This window comes from Chiloscyllium punctatum, chromosome 33 (genome assembly GCF_047496795.1).
Source record: "Chiloscyllium punctatum isolate Juve2018m chromosome 33, sChiPun1.3, whole genome shotgun sequence".
Classification (NCBI taxonomy): domain Eukaryota; kingdom Metazoa; phylum Chordata; class Chondrichthyes; order Orectolobiformes; family Hemiscylliidae; genus Chiloscyllium; species Chiloscyllium punctatum.
This window is the reverse complement of record NC_092771.1, coordinates 59328220-59341516: the sequence shown is the minus strand read 5'-3', so window position 1 is coordinate 59341516 and position 13297 is coordinate 59328220. Positions and strand designations below refer to the sequence as shown.

General features: G+C 41.6%; 1 non-coding gene across 1 annotated transcript; it reads left to right on the top strand.

Moving 5' to 3' along the window:
* Nucleotides 1-6553: 6553 nt before the first annotated feature.
* On the top strand, nt 6554-6635 carry trnal-aag (transfer RNA leucine (anticodon AAG)). The gene has a single exon. It is a non-coding gene; the product is annotated as a tRNA-Leu (tRNA).
* The last annotated feature ends 6662 nt before the right edge of the window (nt 6636-13297 follow it).

Here is a 13297-nt window from a genome sequence, read left to right as displayed (position 1 = left end):
GGCAGGAGACAGGTGGTAGTGGGGCGTATTGTGTCTGTATTTCTGTATCTATGTGCTTACTGGCAGGAGACAGGGTGTTGGTGGACGGTTGTGTATACATGTGCGTTTTTGCATATATCCGTTTAAGGTCAGTAAGCAGGGTGTTCATAGAACATAGAATATAGATCATTATGGCGCAGTACAGGCCCTTCGGCCCTCAATGTTGCGCCGACCTGTCATTCCAATCTGAAGCCTATCTAACCTACACTATTCCATGTACGTCCACATGCTTATCCAATGACGACTTAAATTTACTTAAAGTTGGCGAATCTACTACCATTGCAGGCAAAGCATTCCATACCCTTACTACTCTCTGAGTAAAGAAACTACCTCTGACATCTGTCCTATATCTGTCACCTCTCAATTTAAAGCTATGCCCGTCGTGCTCGCCGTCACCATACTTGGAAAAAATGCTCTCCCTGTCCAGCCTATCTAATTCTCTGATTATCTTATATGTCACTATTGAGTCACGTCTCAAACCTCTCTCCAACGAAAACAGCCTCAAGTCCCTCAGATTTTCCTCAGAGGACCTTTTCTCCATACCAGGCAACATCCTAGTAAATCTCTTCTGCACTCTTTCCAAAGCATACTTCTTATACTTCTTATATTGCGGTGACCAGAACTGTACACAATACTCCAAGTGCGGCTGCACCAGAGTTTTGTAAACATGTAGCATAACCTCATAGTTTCAGAACTCGATCCCTATATTAATGCCTTCTTAACAACACAGTCAACCTGGGTGGCAACTTTCAAGGATCTGTGTACCTGGACACCGAGATCTCTCTGCTCATCTGCGCTACCAAGAATCTTATCATAAGCCCAGTACTTTGAATTGCTGTTCCTCCGACAAAGTGCATCACCTCTCACTTGTCCACATTAAACTCCATTTGCCACCTCTCAGCCCAGCTCTGCAGCTTATCTGTCTCTCTGTAACCTCTTTCGTCACTATCCACAACTCCACCGACCTTAGTGTTGTCTGCAAATTTACTAACCCACCCTTCTACTCCCTTATCCAGGTCGCTTATAAAAATGATGAACAGCAGTAGACCCAACACCGACCCTTGCGGCACATCACTAGTAACTGAACTCCAGATGAACATTTCCCATCAACCACCACCCTCTGTCTTCTTTCAGCAAGCCAATTACTGATCCAAACTGCTATATCTCCTACAATCCCATTCCTTCGCATTTTGAACGATAGCTTACTGTGGAGAATGTTATCAAATGCGTTGCTGATATCCATATACACCACATCATCCAGTTTACTCTCATCTACCTGTTTGGTCACTTTCTCAAAGAACTCAATACGGTTTGTGAGGCACGACATAACCTTCACAAAACCGTGCTGACTCTTCATTATCAAATTATTATTTTCTAGATGATTGTAAATCCTATCTGTTATAACCTTTTCCAACACTTTACCAATAACTGAAGTATGGCTCACTAGTCTATAATTACCAGGGTTGTCTCTACTCCCCTGCTTGAACAGGGGAACCACATTTGCTGTCCTCCAGTCTTCTAGCCCTATTCCTGTAGACAATGACGATTTAAAGATCAATGCCCAAGGCTCGGCAACCTCCTCCCTTGCTTCCCAGAGGATCCCAGGCTAAATCCCATCCGGCCCAGTGGACTTATTTATTTTCACACTCTGCAGGATTTCTAATACCTCTTCATTGTGAACCTTAATCCCACCTAGTCTAATCGCCCGTATCTTAGTATTCTTCTCGACAACATTGTCGTTTTCTAGAGTGAATACTGTCGAAAAATATTCATTTAGTGCTTTCTCCAGCTCCTCCGACTCTTCACACAACTTCCCATTAATATTCTTGATTGCCCCTAATTTTACTCTTGTCATTCTTTTATTCCTTAAATACCTATAGAAAGCTTTATGGTTTACCCTGATCCTATCGGCCAACAACTTCTCATGTCTCCTTCTGGCTCTTCTGAGCTCTCTCTTTAGGTCTTTCCTGGCTACCTTGTCACCCTCAAGTGCCCTAACTGAGCATTCACATCTCATCCGACCGTAAGCCTCCCTCTTCCTCTTGACCAGAGATTCCACTTCCTTCGTAAACCACGGCTCCTGCGCTCTACAGCTTCCTCCCTGCCTGACAGGTACATATTTATCTAGGACTCTCAGGAGCGTTTCCTTGAATAAGCTCCACATTTCTAATGTGCCCATTCCCTGCAGGTTCCTTCCCCATCCTATACTTCCTAAATCTTGCCTAATCGCATCGTAACTGCCGTTCCCTCAGCTGTAAATTTCGTGGAAGTTGTGTGTGTGTGTATTTCCATGTATAACTGTTTGATGACAGGAGACAGGGTGGTCGAGGAGATTTGAGTGAGTGACTGTGTGTTTCCGTGTATATGTGCTTACTGGCACGAGACAGTTTGGTGTGTGTGTTTTTTGTGTATATCTGTCCAATGGCAGGAGGCAGGGTGTTCATGGAGTTTTGTGTGTGCGTGTGTGTGTGTGTGTGTGTGTCTGTCTGTATGTGTGTGTGAGTTTCTGCATATATCTTTTTCATGGCAGGAAACAGGGTGGTGGTTGAGGGATGTGTGTTTGTTTGTGTGTATATCTGCTTAAAGGCAGGAAACAGGGTGGTGGTGGAGGGATGTGCATTGGGTTCAGTGTCTACTTGTTTAATGTCAGGAGGCAGGATGGTCATATTGGGTTGTGTGCATGTGTGTCAATGTGTATATCTATTTAAGGGCTATAGACAGGGTGGGAGTGGAGTGTGCTGTGTGTGTGTTTCTGTGTATAACTGTTTAATGGCAGGTGGCATGTTGGTGTGGAGGGTTGTGTGTGTGCTTCTGCGTATATATGCTAAATGGCAGGTAACATTATTCTGTGTGAGTGTTTTTCTGTATACCTGCTCAATGGCAGGTGACAGGATGGTCATGGAGGGTTGTGTGTGTTTCTGCGTATCTCTATTCAATGTCAGGAGACAGTGGTGTTGAAGGGTAGAGTGTCTGTGTTTCTGTGTCTGTGTGCTTAGTGGCAGGTGGCAGGGTGGTGGAGGATTGTGTATGTTTCTGTGTATACCTGTTTAAGGTCAATAGACAGGGTGTTTGTAGAAGGTTGTATGTGTGTTTCTGTGTATATCTGTTTAATGGCAGGTGACAGGGTGGTGGTCGAGGTTGGTGTGTGTGTGTTTCTATGTATATATGTTTAATTGCAGGAGACGTGGTGGTGCTTGAGGGTTGTGCATGCGTTTCTGTGTATATCTGCTTATGGCAGGCAACAAGATGTTGGTCGGGGGTTTTGTGTGTGTTTGTGTGTGGGTGTTTCTGTGTATATCTGTTTAATGGCATAAAACAATGTGGTGGTTAGCAATTGTGTGTTTGTGCATTTCTACATATATCTGTTTAATCGCAGGGGACAGGGTTGTGGTGGAGGGTTGTGTGTGTGTGTTTCTGTGCATGTATGTTTAATGGCAGGAGACACGGTGATGGTGTCGAGATTAGTTTGTGTTTCTGTTTGTATCGGTTTAATCGCCAGAGAGAGTGTGATGATGGAGGGTTGTGTCTGTGTGTGTTTATGTGTATATCTGATTAACGGCAGCAAACGGGGTGGTGGTGGAGGGTTCTGTATATATGTGTGTTTCTGTGTATATCTGTTTAAGGGCAGGACACATGATGGTGGTCAAGGGTTGTGTGTGTGTACTTTTGTATATATCTGCAAAATGGCAGCAGAACAGGGTGGTGGTCAACAGACATGTGTGTGTTTGTGTGTATATCTGTTTAATGTCAGCAGACAGGGTGGCGGTCGAGGATTGTGTGTTGTGTGCTTTTCTATGTATATCTGTTTAGTGGCAGGAGAAATGGTTGTGGTTCAATTGTAGAGTGCGTGTTTGTGTGTATATCCACTTAGTGGCAGGAAATAAGGTTGTGGTGGAGGACTGTGTGTGTGTTTCTGCATATATCTATTTAAGGGCTGCTGACAGGGAGGTAGTGGGGATTTGTGTGCTTCTGTATATATATATATATTGAATTGCAGGTGACAGGCTGGCAAAGGAGGGTTGTGTTTGTGCTTCTGTGTATATCTGTTTTAGGGCAGGAGACAGGGTGATGGTTGAGGGTTGAGTGTGTGTATTTCTGTGTATATCTGCTCAATGGCACGAGAAAAGTGTGGTGGTGGAGGGTTGTGTTTGTGTGTGTGTGTGTGTGTTTCTGTGTATATCAGTTTAATGCCAGGAGACAGAGTGTTGGTGTAGGGCTGTCTGTGCGATTTTTTTTGTGCCAGTCTCTTTAATTGTAGTTGATAAGGTGGTGGTGCAGGGTTGTGTGCGTTTTTTTGTATATATCTGCTTAATGACAGGAGACAGACTGGTGTTCGTGGACGGTTGTGTGCATGTGTGTTTCTGTGTATATCTGTTTAATGGCAGGAGACAGGGTGGTGCTGAAGATATGCGTGTATGTTTCTGTGTACATCTGTTTATTTGCAAGGAGACAGGGTGTTGGAGGAGGATGGTGTGTGTGTGTTTCTGTGTATATATGCTTAATTTCAGGAGACAGGGCGGTGGTGGAGGGATTTGTATATGTGTTACTGTATATATCTGTTTATGGGTAGGAGATGGGGTGTCATGGAGGTTTGTGTGTGTGTGTGTTTCTGTGTATATCTGTTTAAGGACTGGTGACAGGGTGGTGGTGGAGGGTTGTGTGTGTATTTCTGTATATCTCTGCTTAATAATAGGAGAACAAGATGGTGTTGGAGGATTGTGTGTGTGTGTTTCTGTGTATAACTGTTTAATAGCCGGAGACAGGGTGGTGCTGGAGTTTTGTGTGTGTATTTCTGTACATATCTGTTTAATTACAGGAGACAGGTGGAGGGTTGCGTGTGTGTTTCTGTGTATACCTGCTCAATGACAGGAGACAAATTGGGTGTCAAGGAGTGTGTGTGCGTGTGTGTGTGTTCCTGTGTATATCTGTTTAAACGCAGAAAACAATGTGGTGGTGAAGGGGTTTGTGTGTGTTTCTGTGTATGTCTATTTAATGGCAAGAGACAGGGGGATGGGGTCGAGATGTGTGTGTGTTTCTTTTTATACCTGTTTAATTGCCGGTGAGTGTGTGATCGTAGACCATTGTGTGTGTGAGTGTGTGTGCGTGTGTTTCTGTGTAGATCTGTGTAATGGCAGGAGACAGTGTGGTTGTGAATGATTGTGTGTGTGTTTCTGGGTATATTTGTTTAATGGCAGAAAGCAATGTGGTCGTGAAGAGTTGTGTGTGTGTGTGTTTCTGTTATATTTGTTTAATGGCAGGAGACAGGAAGGTGTTTTAGAGATTTGTGTGTGTTTCTGTGTATATCTGCTTATTGTTCGGAGGCAAGGTGTTGGTGCAGGGTTGTGTGTGTATGTGCTTCTGTAGATATCTGCTTGATAGCATGAGACAACGTGGCGGTGGAGGCTTGTGTTTTGTGTTTTAGTGTATATCTGATTATTGGCAAGAAACAGGGTTTTGGTGGAGAGTTGTGTGTATTTCTGTGTATATCTACTTAATGGAAGGAGGGTTGTGTGTGTTTCTGCATATATCTGCTTATTGGCAGGAGACAGGGTAGTGGTGGAAGGTTGTGTGCTGGTGTTTCTGTCTATAACAGTTTAATAACAGGAGACAGGTATTGGTGCAGGTTGGTGTGCATGTTTTTCTGCATTTTACGTGAAACGTGCAATTTGCTGCAGAGACATTCACACCTTGACACGAGCCACAATGATAATAACTGAGTTGGAAACGTGTTGGAACTGAGTTGGAAGAGTGTCTTTTTTTTAACGTTTTCAAGATGTCAATTACAGCAACGCGCTGAAAGGTGAAAGGTACAATGGCTTCAACTTTCAGTGCTGAATGCCACTGAGCCGTAGGAGGGGCGACTGTGGCTTGTTTCTGTAGTGTAGCAGTCATCACGTTCGCCTGACGCGCGAAACGTCCCAAGTTCGAAAGAGGGCGCAAACTGATTTGCTCTACAACTGCAGCCTTTGACATAGACAAGAACCGAGTTTTCTTGATTGCTTTCCCATTTGCAAACCTGCCTTCGAATTTGCTTGAACAAATCTGCTCTCGAAGTGAACTGCAATACAATCCCATTTAAATACTGTGGAAAGAATTGAAAATGGTGATATGCCTTCACTTTGAGAGTGTAGTTACACCCTTCTGATGCTTCCACGAAGCATTACCGCATTTGCATTCCTTGCGCAGGCGGCCCGGTTTAAAGACAGGTAAGAAGCTGATGCGCTGGTGTCACAGTGCACCACGGATTCCTCAACTAGTCTGTCTGTATTCTCACGCACTCACAGATACATTTGTGGCTGAATCCAGTCTGAGAAGATAGACTCAGCTTACCAGTGATTTTTGTCTGGATTGATGGGCTATCGTTAACTGCTGAGAAATTGATATTGTAGACGGGCACATCCCAGCAGCTGTGCGAGTCGAAGAGGGATCATGGAACCCTTTTCACGTGAGTTTACATCTGTTGTTATGCAGGAACACAATTGGAAGTGCAAGAAAATGGACTGGCGGGCGTGTTGGTAGTGTGGCCGAGCGGTCTAAGGCGCTGGATTAAGGCTCCAGTCTCGACGGAGGCGTGGGTTCGAATCCCACCGCTGCCATTTCTGCAGAGCAGCTGGTTTAAATGCTGTTTCAATCCCTGCTGCATTTCTGTTCAAAACAGAAGAAAAGTGAGTTTGCTTCCCGGGGAATTGACTGCGGTGTGGCAAAGTGCCGAATTTTCCAAAGTGTGCTGTCATGATCGTGTTCGCCTCCCGCGCGGAAAATCGCCAGCGGCTCTACTGTTGCTTTCTGTTCCAGGCAAGTTGAACTTTTACTGGAACCGAATGGAGACTGTTATTTCATCGTTGTTGCGAAACAGAGTCCTACGGTGACTCGGCTTGTCGTTGTTTGGTTTTCTGGCCAATGAGAAAATCGTTCCAATGTATTTCGATGTCATATGTTATTGAATTTCTCCCACTTCCTTCATTTCCGTCCTGGAGTTATCGGAAGGGAAAGGTAATCTAATCGAGACTGTGATTGGTGAAATTCACTTTTTATGGCCCATTCTTATTATGTTCTTTCTTTGTCTCTTTGCAGCATTGTCTGGAAGTGGTGGTGCACTCAGTCTCCAGTATGTTTGAAAGAGTAGTTTGGAATTGCCCTGTTGTTAGTTGTGTGATTACTTTATGGCTCATGCCCCCGGACTGTCTCACATTTAGCATTCATGCTCGCTGTGTCTGAAAATGCATTTGGTTTTCCCGTTTTGTTTGTGTTCCGTGTTAAATGCTTTCTGTTTTGCGATTCGCTCAATACATTACGAATTAACAGGGTTTCTGAGGTAACTTCCAGCTGCAAAAATCCTCAACTGAGAATCTGGGAAACTTTCACGGAGTATGGTCAGTCGGAGCAAAAGTAAGGAAGTCGTTCGTTTCTGCATTGTTTCACAATGCTACCTTTCCCGTGAGCAGTCGAACGGACTAAATGATTTTGCCACACACTGTGACGGTAAGCTCCGCAAAAACGTAATTCTTTAAAGCAGGTGTAAGCAACACAACGTTATTGGGATACACCGCGTGGAAACAGATACTTCGGTGTATCTCGTCCATGCTCACCACATAGCCAAAATTAAACAAGTCCCATGAAACAACGAGCTAACGGAAACAGAAAGGTGAAAGGTAGAATGGCTTCAACTTTCAGTGCTGGATGGCACTGAGCTGCAGCGGGGGCGACCGAAGCTTGTTTCTGTAGTGTAGTGGTCATCACGTTCGCCTTACACGCGGAAGGTCCCCAGTTCAAAACTGGGCAGACTCTGCTTTGTTCTTCAACTGCAGCCTTTGACATCGACAAGAACGGAGCTTTCTTGCTTGCTTTCCCATGTGCAAACCTGCATTCGAGTTTGCTTGAATAAATCGTCTCTCGTAGTGCAGTGCAGTGCAATGCAATTCCATTTAATTACCGTGCAAAGCATTGTAAAGTTTTTCTCCAACCTGGTTCTGATCATATGCCATTCTGTTTGAGAGTGTAGTTACCCCCTTCTGATCCTTCCACGAAAAGCAGTACCGCATTTGCATTCCTTGCGCAGGCGGCCCGGTTCAAAGACAGGGAAGAAGCTGATGCGCTGGTGTCACAGTGCACCACTGATTCCTGAACTTGTCTGTCTGTCAAATGTATCCCAAAGTCGTCTCCGAAAGACCTCATTTGGAAGGTGTCTGTCGTTGTTCAACGTGCGAGAATTGGCACCAGAGGTCCTGAATCATATTTTGGAGCAGTTTGCACGTTAGTGGCTCATTCAATCAGCAAAAGCAATGAAAGAACTTACACTCTCAGAGGAACCTCTGGACCTGTGCTTTTATAGCGTCGCTAGTATTAAGGTGCGCCCCGAGATCTAAGCCACATTGGAACTGAAACGGAGGAATCGACAGAGAGGCTACAGAATGATATCGCATCCATTTGGTTTTCTTTAAATCACTGACGAGCAGGAAAATGTAAACGGGGAGGGCGTGTGGGGAAGTGAGGCAGTTGCAGCTCTGGAGAAAGCCCTTCTTTGTGATTCACTCAGCAACCAGAGACGTGACGGTGACTCAGGCGTGAGAGCTCTTCACATCGTGAACAAAAAGCAATCAAGGGCAGTTAGCACCTCTTCCGGAGTGGGGGTGGGGTGAGGTAATTACCTTTTGACTTCTGTTACTATGTTCAGAAACTGTCTTTCGGATTGAGGTGAACAGAAACTGCATTTCTAAAAAGCACCATGGAACTTGTTAAACTTTATTGAGTCGCTTTTTCTCATCGATTCCCACACAGGTTTCCAACTCAGTTGGTATCCATGAGGCTCATGTCCAGGTGTGATAATCTCTGCAGCAAATTGCACGGTTAAGGTAAAAGGCAAGGAAAGTGTCATCTCGAACCGGCCCCGAGGTCAGACCTTCCTCACAATGTAATCTGTCCTTCTCGGATTGTAATGCTACCTCCGGTTTTAGGGTGGAACATTCTTTGGGAACCTTATTCTGCAAAACAGACACAGTGACTGAAACTATGCTGCACGGTATGATTTGGGACACGGCCTGCTCAGCTTTGTGCATTTTCCCTGTTGTCCGGTGTGTTTCATGTTCCGTGTAAACGTGAAAGTCGTCCTGTTTCGAGCAATCGGTGAAATCATTGAGCAAAGCAAGAATCGAAATTGCAGTAATGTCAAGCAGCTGATGGTAATTTTACCCAATCATAACCGATCATATATTCTCACGCACTCACAGATACATTTGTAGCTGAATCCAGTCTGAGAAGATAGACTCAGCTTACCAGTGATTTTTGTCTGGATTGATGGGCTATCGTTAACTGCTGAGAAATTGATATTGTCGACGGGCACATCCCAGCAGCTGTGCGAGTCGGAGAGGGATCATGAAACCCTTTTCACGTGAGTTGACATCTGTTGTTATGCAGGAACACAATTGGAAGTGCAAGAAAATGGACTCGCGGGCGTGTTGGTAGTGTGGCCGAGCGGTCTAAGGCGCTGGATTAAGTGCTCCCGTCTCGACGGAGGCGTGGGTGCAAATCTTTGGACTTTCACCAGAGCTGCAACTGCTTCACTTCCCCACTCGCCCTCCACGTTTACATTTTCCTGCTCGTCAGTGATTTAAAGAAAACCAAATGGATGCGATGTCATTCTGTAGCCTCTCTGTCGATTCCTCTGTTTCAGTTCCAACATGGCTTAGATCTCGGGGCGCACCCTAATACTCGCGACGCCACGAAAGCAACCCTGTCTACCTCAGTGTAATAACATGCCAATTGTTTGACAAAACTGACCCTCTGAAGAGTAACCCACCCAAACACATTTCCCGATCATATTTCTTCAAATTTATTGCTGACTAATGCACATATCCCTGAACACAATGTGCGATTTAGCATGGCCAGGTCACCTAACCTGCACATGTGGGATTGTGGGAGGACACCACAGCAAAGTCAGATAGACATGGGGAGAACGTGCAAAGTCCCCACAGTCACCCGAGGACTGAATCAAACCAATGTCCCTGGCGCTGTGAGGCAGCATTGCTAACCACTGAGGTACCACGTAATCTTATGTAATAAGTAAAATCAGTGAAAGATACGAAAAAAACAAGTTTCCAATGGACACTCTCCGACATTGTCAAAGCATGTCAATCTTACATTCAATACGAATCGATGTATTGAAAACAAAAATTCATGAATTAACAATAATTAAAAATTTAATTTAATCAAAGGTCATAACAATATTTCGAAGGATTGCAATTTTTAATGACAAATGTAAGTAATTAGCTGACTAATGAATAATTGGAAGTGGCATATAGTTACTTAATGCCGAAGAAAGCGACTTGTTTTTCCCTTTGTTACACAGCAGAATAACAGTGTGTGTGGGTTTGTGTGTGTGTGTGTGTGTGTTCGAAATGTTTGAATCAAGCTCTTTCTAACCAAACAAATGATGACTTACGATCACTTCGCCTTGTCACCTTTAAAACCACAACATTCTCAAATATTTTCCAGGAATTTACAACCAGAAGGACTAGTTCATTTCTTTTCATAGGAACCCAAAGAGAATAAGTAGCGGACAGTGTGAATTAGTGAGTCAATGCAAGAATTCAACTGAAGACAACATCCCTTCTTTCGAAAATGTTCAAAATTTTAAAAATCAAAATTTATTGCCATTGTTGAATGAAAGCATAGAGATGCTAATTCTTTTTCATTTGATTTTGTTGCATGAAACATCCGTAAGTCGAATTCTGATTACAAACACAATAAATGTGAGCATTGAAGTCAAATATAATTAATTGAATTCAACTATGTTTCAACAGGTAAAATAAAAATTGATATTTACAATGATTGAGAGATTATGCACTGCAATATCTTTACAGTGGTTAATATACTGTTCCGTAAATCCACATTTGCGCAATCTACTGGATTGAATAATTATTATTTTTATTCTAAATCAGCAACAATTGTGTTATCAAAATCTGTCACTGCATTCAAGAATAATGAAAAATCTCTTTTTGCAAGCGATTGAGCAATGTCTGGAAATGAACTGGAATTAATTCAGTGAAAAGTAATTACATTTTCCTGAATTTTAAGGCTGACATTACCGTGATCATTCAAATGAGCAAACATCAGATATTTGCAATGACTGGATGGGAATTCATTGGTTCCTTTGTGGGGTAGGTGACCTGAAAAAAAAAGGCATTTTCATACTGTACTATTAGTACTCAGAAATAATGGATTAAATGAAAATGTGAATCTCATTATACCTGTTCAGATGACTTTTTTTTATAAATAATTGTGCCATTATTATAATGGCAATGACTTGATAATGAATGCTCTTTTGAAGAATTAAAATGATTCAATATTTCAAAAGCACTTTGATGTGATGTTGATTGGATATTTATTAAGATCAATAAACTGAGGAATAAAACATTGTACCTAGCTTTATGGATTGAAGGAAAATGAGCCATTCGGTGATTACTGAGCGAAATTCTTCTTTTTTAAAGTAAAAAATGTACGTAATACAAGAATTGTGAATTTCCATACACCGGATTCCTTGTGGAGATATGTTACATCCATTTATATGATCAATATTATGATCAATGTTTAAAGATTTGTGTCAGAATTAGGAAGAGAATTCGTAAGTCATGAAAGTGAGCTTGAAACTGAACAATGTAGTCAATGACATGTGGCGTATATGCGATTTTAATAATATTGTCATTTTTGGACAATGATGAAAAATGTTGGAATAGAAATGCCAAAAAAATCAACATGGTCAAAGCAGTTCTTGTCTTACAATGAAATGAAAACAATAATCATTTTGTAGCACGCATGATTTGAAATAGAAGTTTTTTTAAATGTGACATATACAGTGAAGACTAACCCTTTTGCAAAAATGTAGGAACTTCACAAATTTAAAATGCAGTAATTGTTCAATTTGTAATAAAAATGGTTATAATTTCAATTGTCTCTTGTATACGCACACAACAAAAAAGGAGTTTAAAGATTGTTAGATTGACAATAATTTTCCTTTCCAACGTTATTGTAGTACAGTCAATATCCGTGATAAAGTAGAATTATTGGTTTAAACAATATAAATCAACATTAACGACTGAACTGAAATATAACACATCGATTGCATTAACTGCATAGAATAGTAAATAAATGCTTACAGTTGTCATTTTCCCAGGAACAATAAGATACTTACTCAGGTTATTCCACTGAATAGTAATCAGCTGAATATCTTTGTGTCGTTTTATGTGCACTGTTTTGTGTGAACATTGATTTCAATACACTTAGATATTTATATGAATTAGGAACTGACTGATAACTGGGTGTGAAAGATCTTATTTAAGATTAGACAATTTTTAGGATTCACTAGGTTTGCTGAACAAAACACAGTTAAGTCATCATGCAATAAACTGGATCAGAGGGAAATATGCAAATTCAATTTCAAATGGATGCACCCGGATATTTTCACAACATTTCAATCTTACATTCAATATAAATAGATGAATGGAAAGCTAAAAACAAATTTCAGACAACTCATAAACAGATCAATAACTAAAAATTGATATATAGTAGGAAGTGGCATTTGTTTATTTAACTGAAGAAGAACTTGATTTTTTTTCTCATGTTTATACCTTTGAAGCATCAAGTTCTCTGTGCAGTCTGAACTCAGCTCTTCAGAACAAAAGAAAATCAAGGAATATCTGTACTTTTCATATTTCATCTTTGTGAGTGCAACATTATCAAATATTTTGCAAAGAATATTGATTGAGTGGAATTAGATACATTCTGTACTTTGCGGACTGAAGTAAATATATAGCAGGTATTGTGATTATTGGAATGAACAACAAATGAAAACATATCTAATGTTGAATTCAAAGGCAATTCATTCGATTCTTAGATATTTTCTTTTCAACATTCAGAGCTGCTCTGGCACAGCTCTGTGCAAGGTGGGAATTGAAATTGTACCCTCTGGTCTGGTAACAGACACACGACCAGAGTTGCACAATATTCCTTCATAACATTCCCAACCAGGCTGGGCAGGGCTAAAAACTAATCAGATGTTTATTGTGACAATTGGATTGGAATTAAATGGTTGGATACTGTGTGTAATCTACTGAAAATTCAGTAGTAATTTACAATAATGATGGGAGTTAACAAATGACTTAATTAAACATGATTTTTATGATCACTTGTGGAACGACAACTTGACAGAATTGTGTGATTACTGTGCATTATAAATAAAAATGAATACAATTATTCTATATGT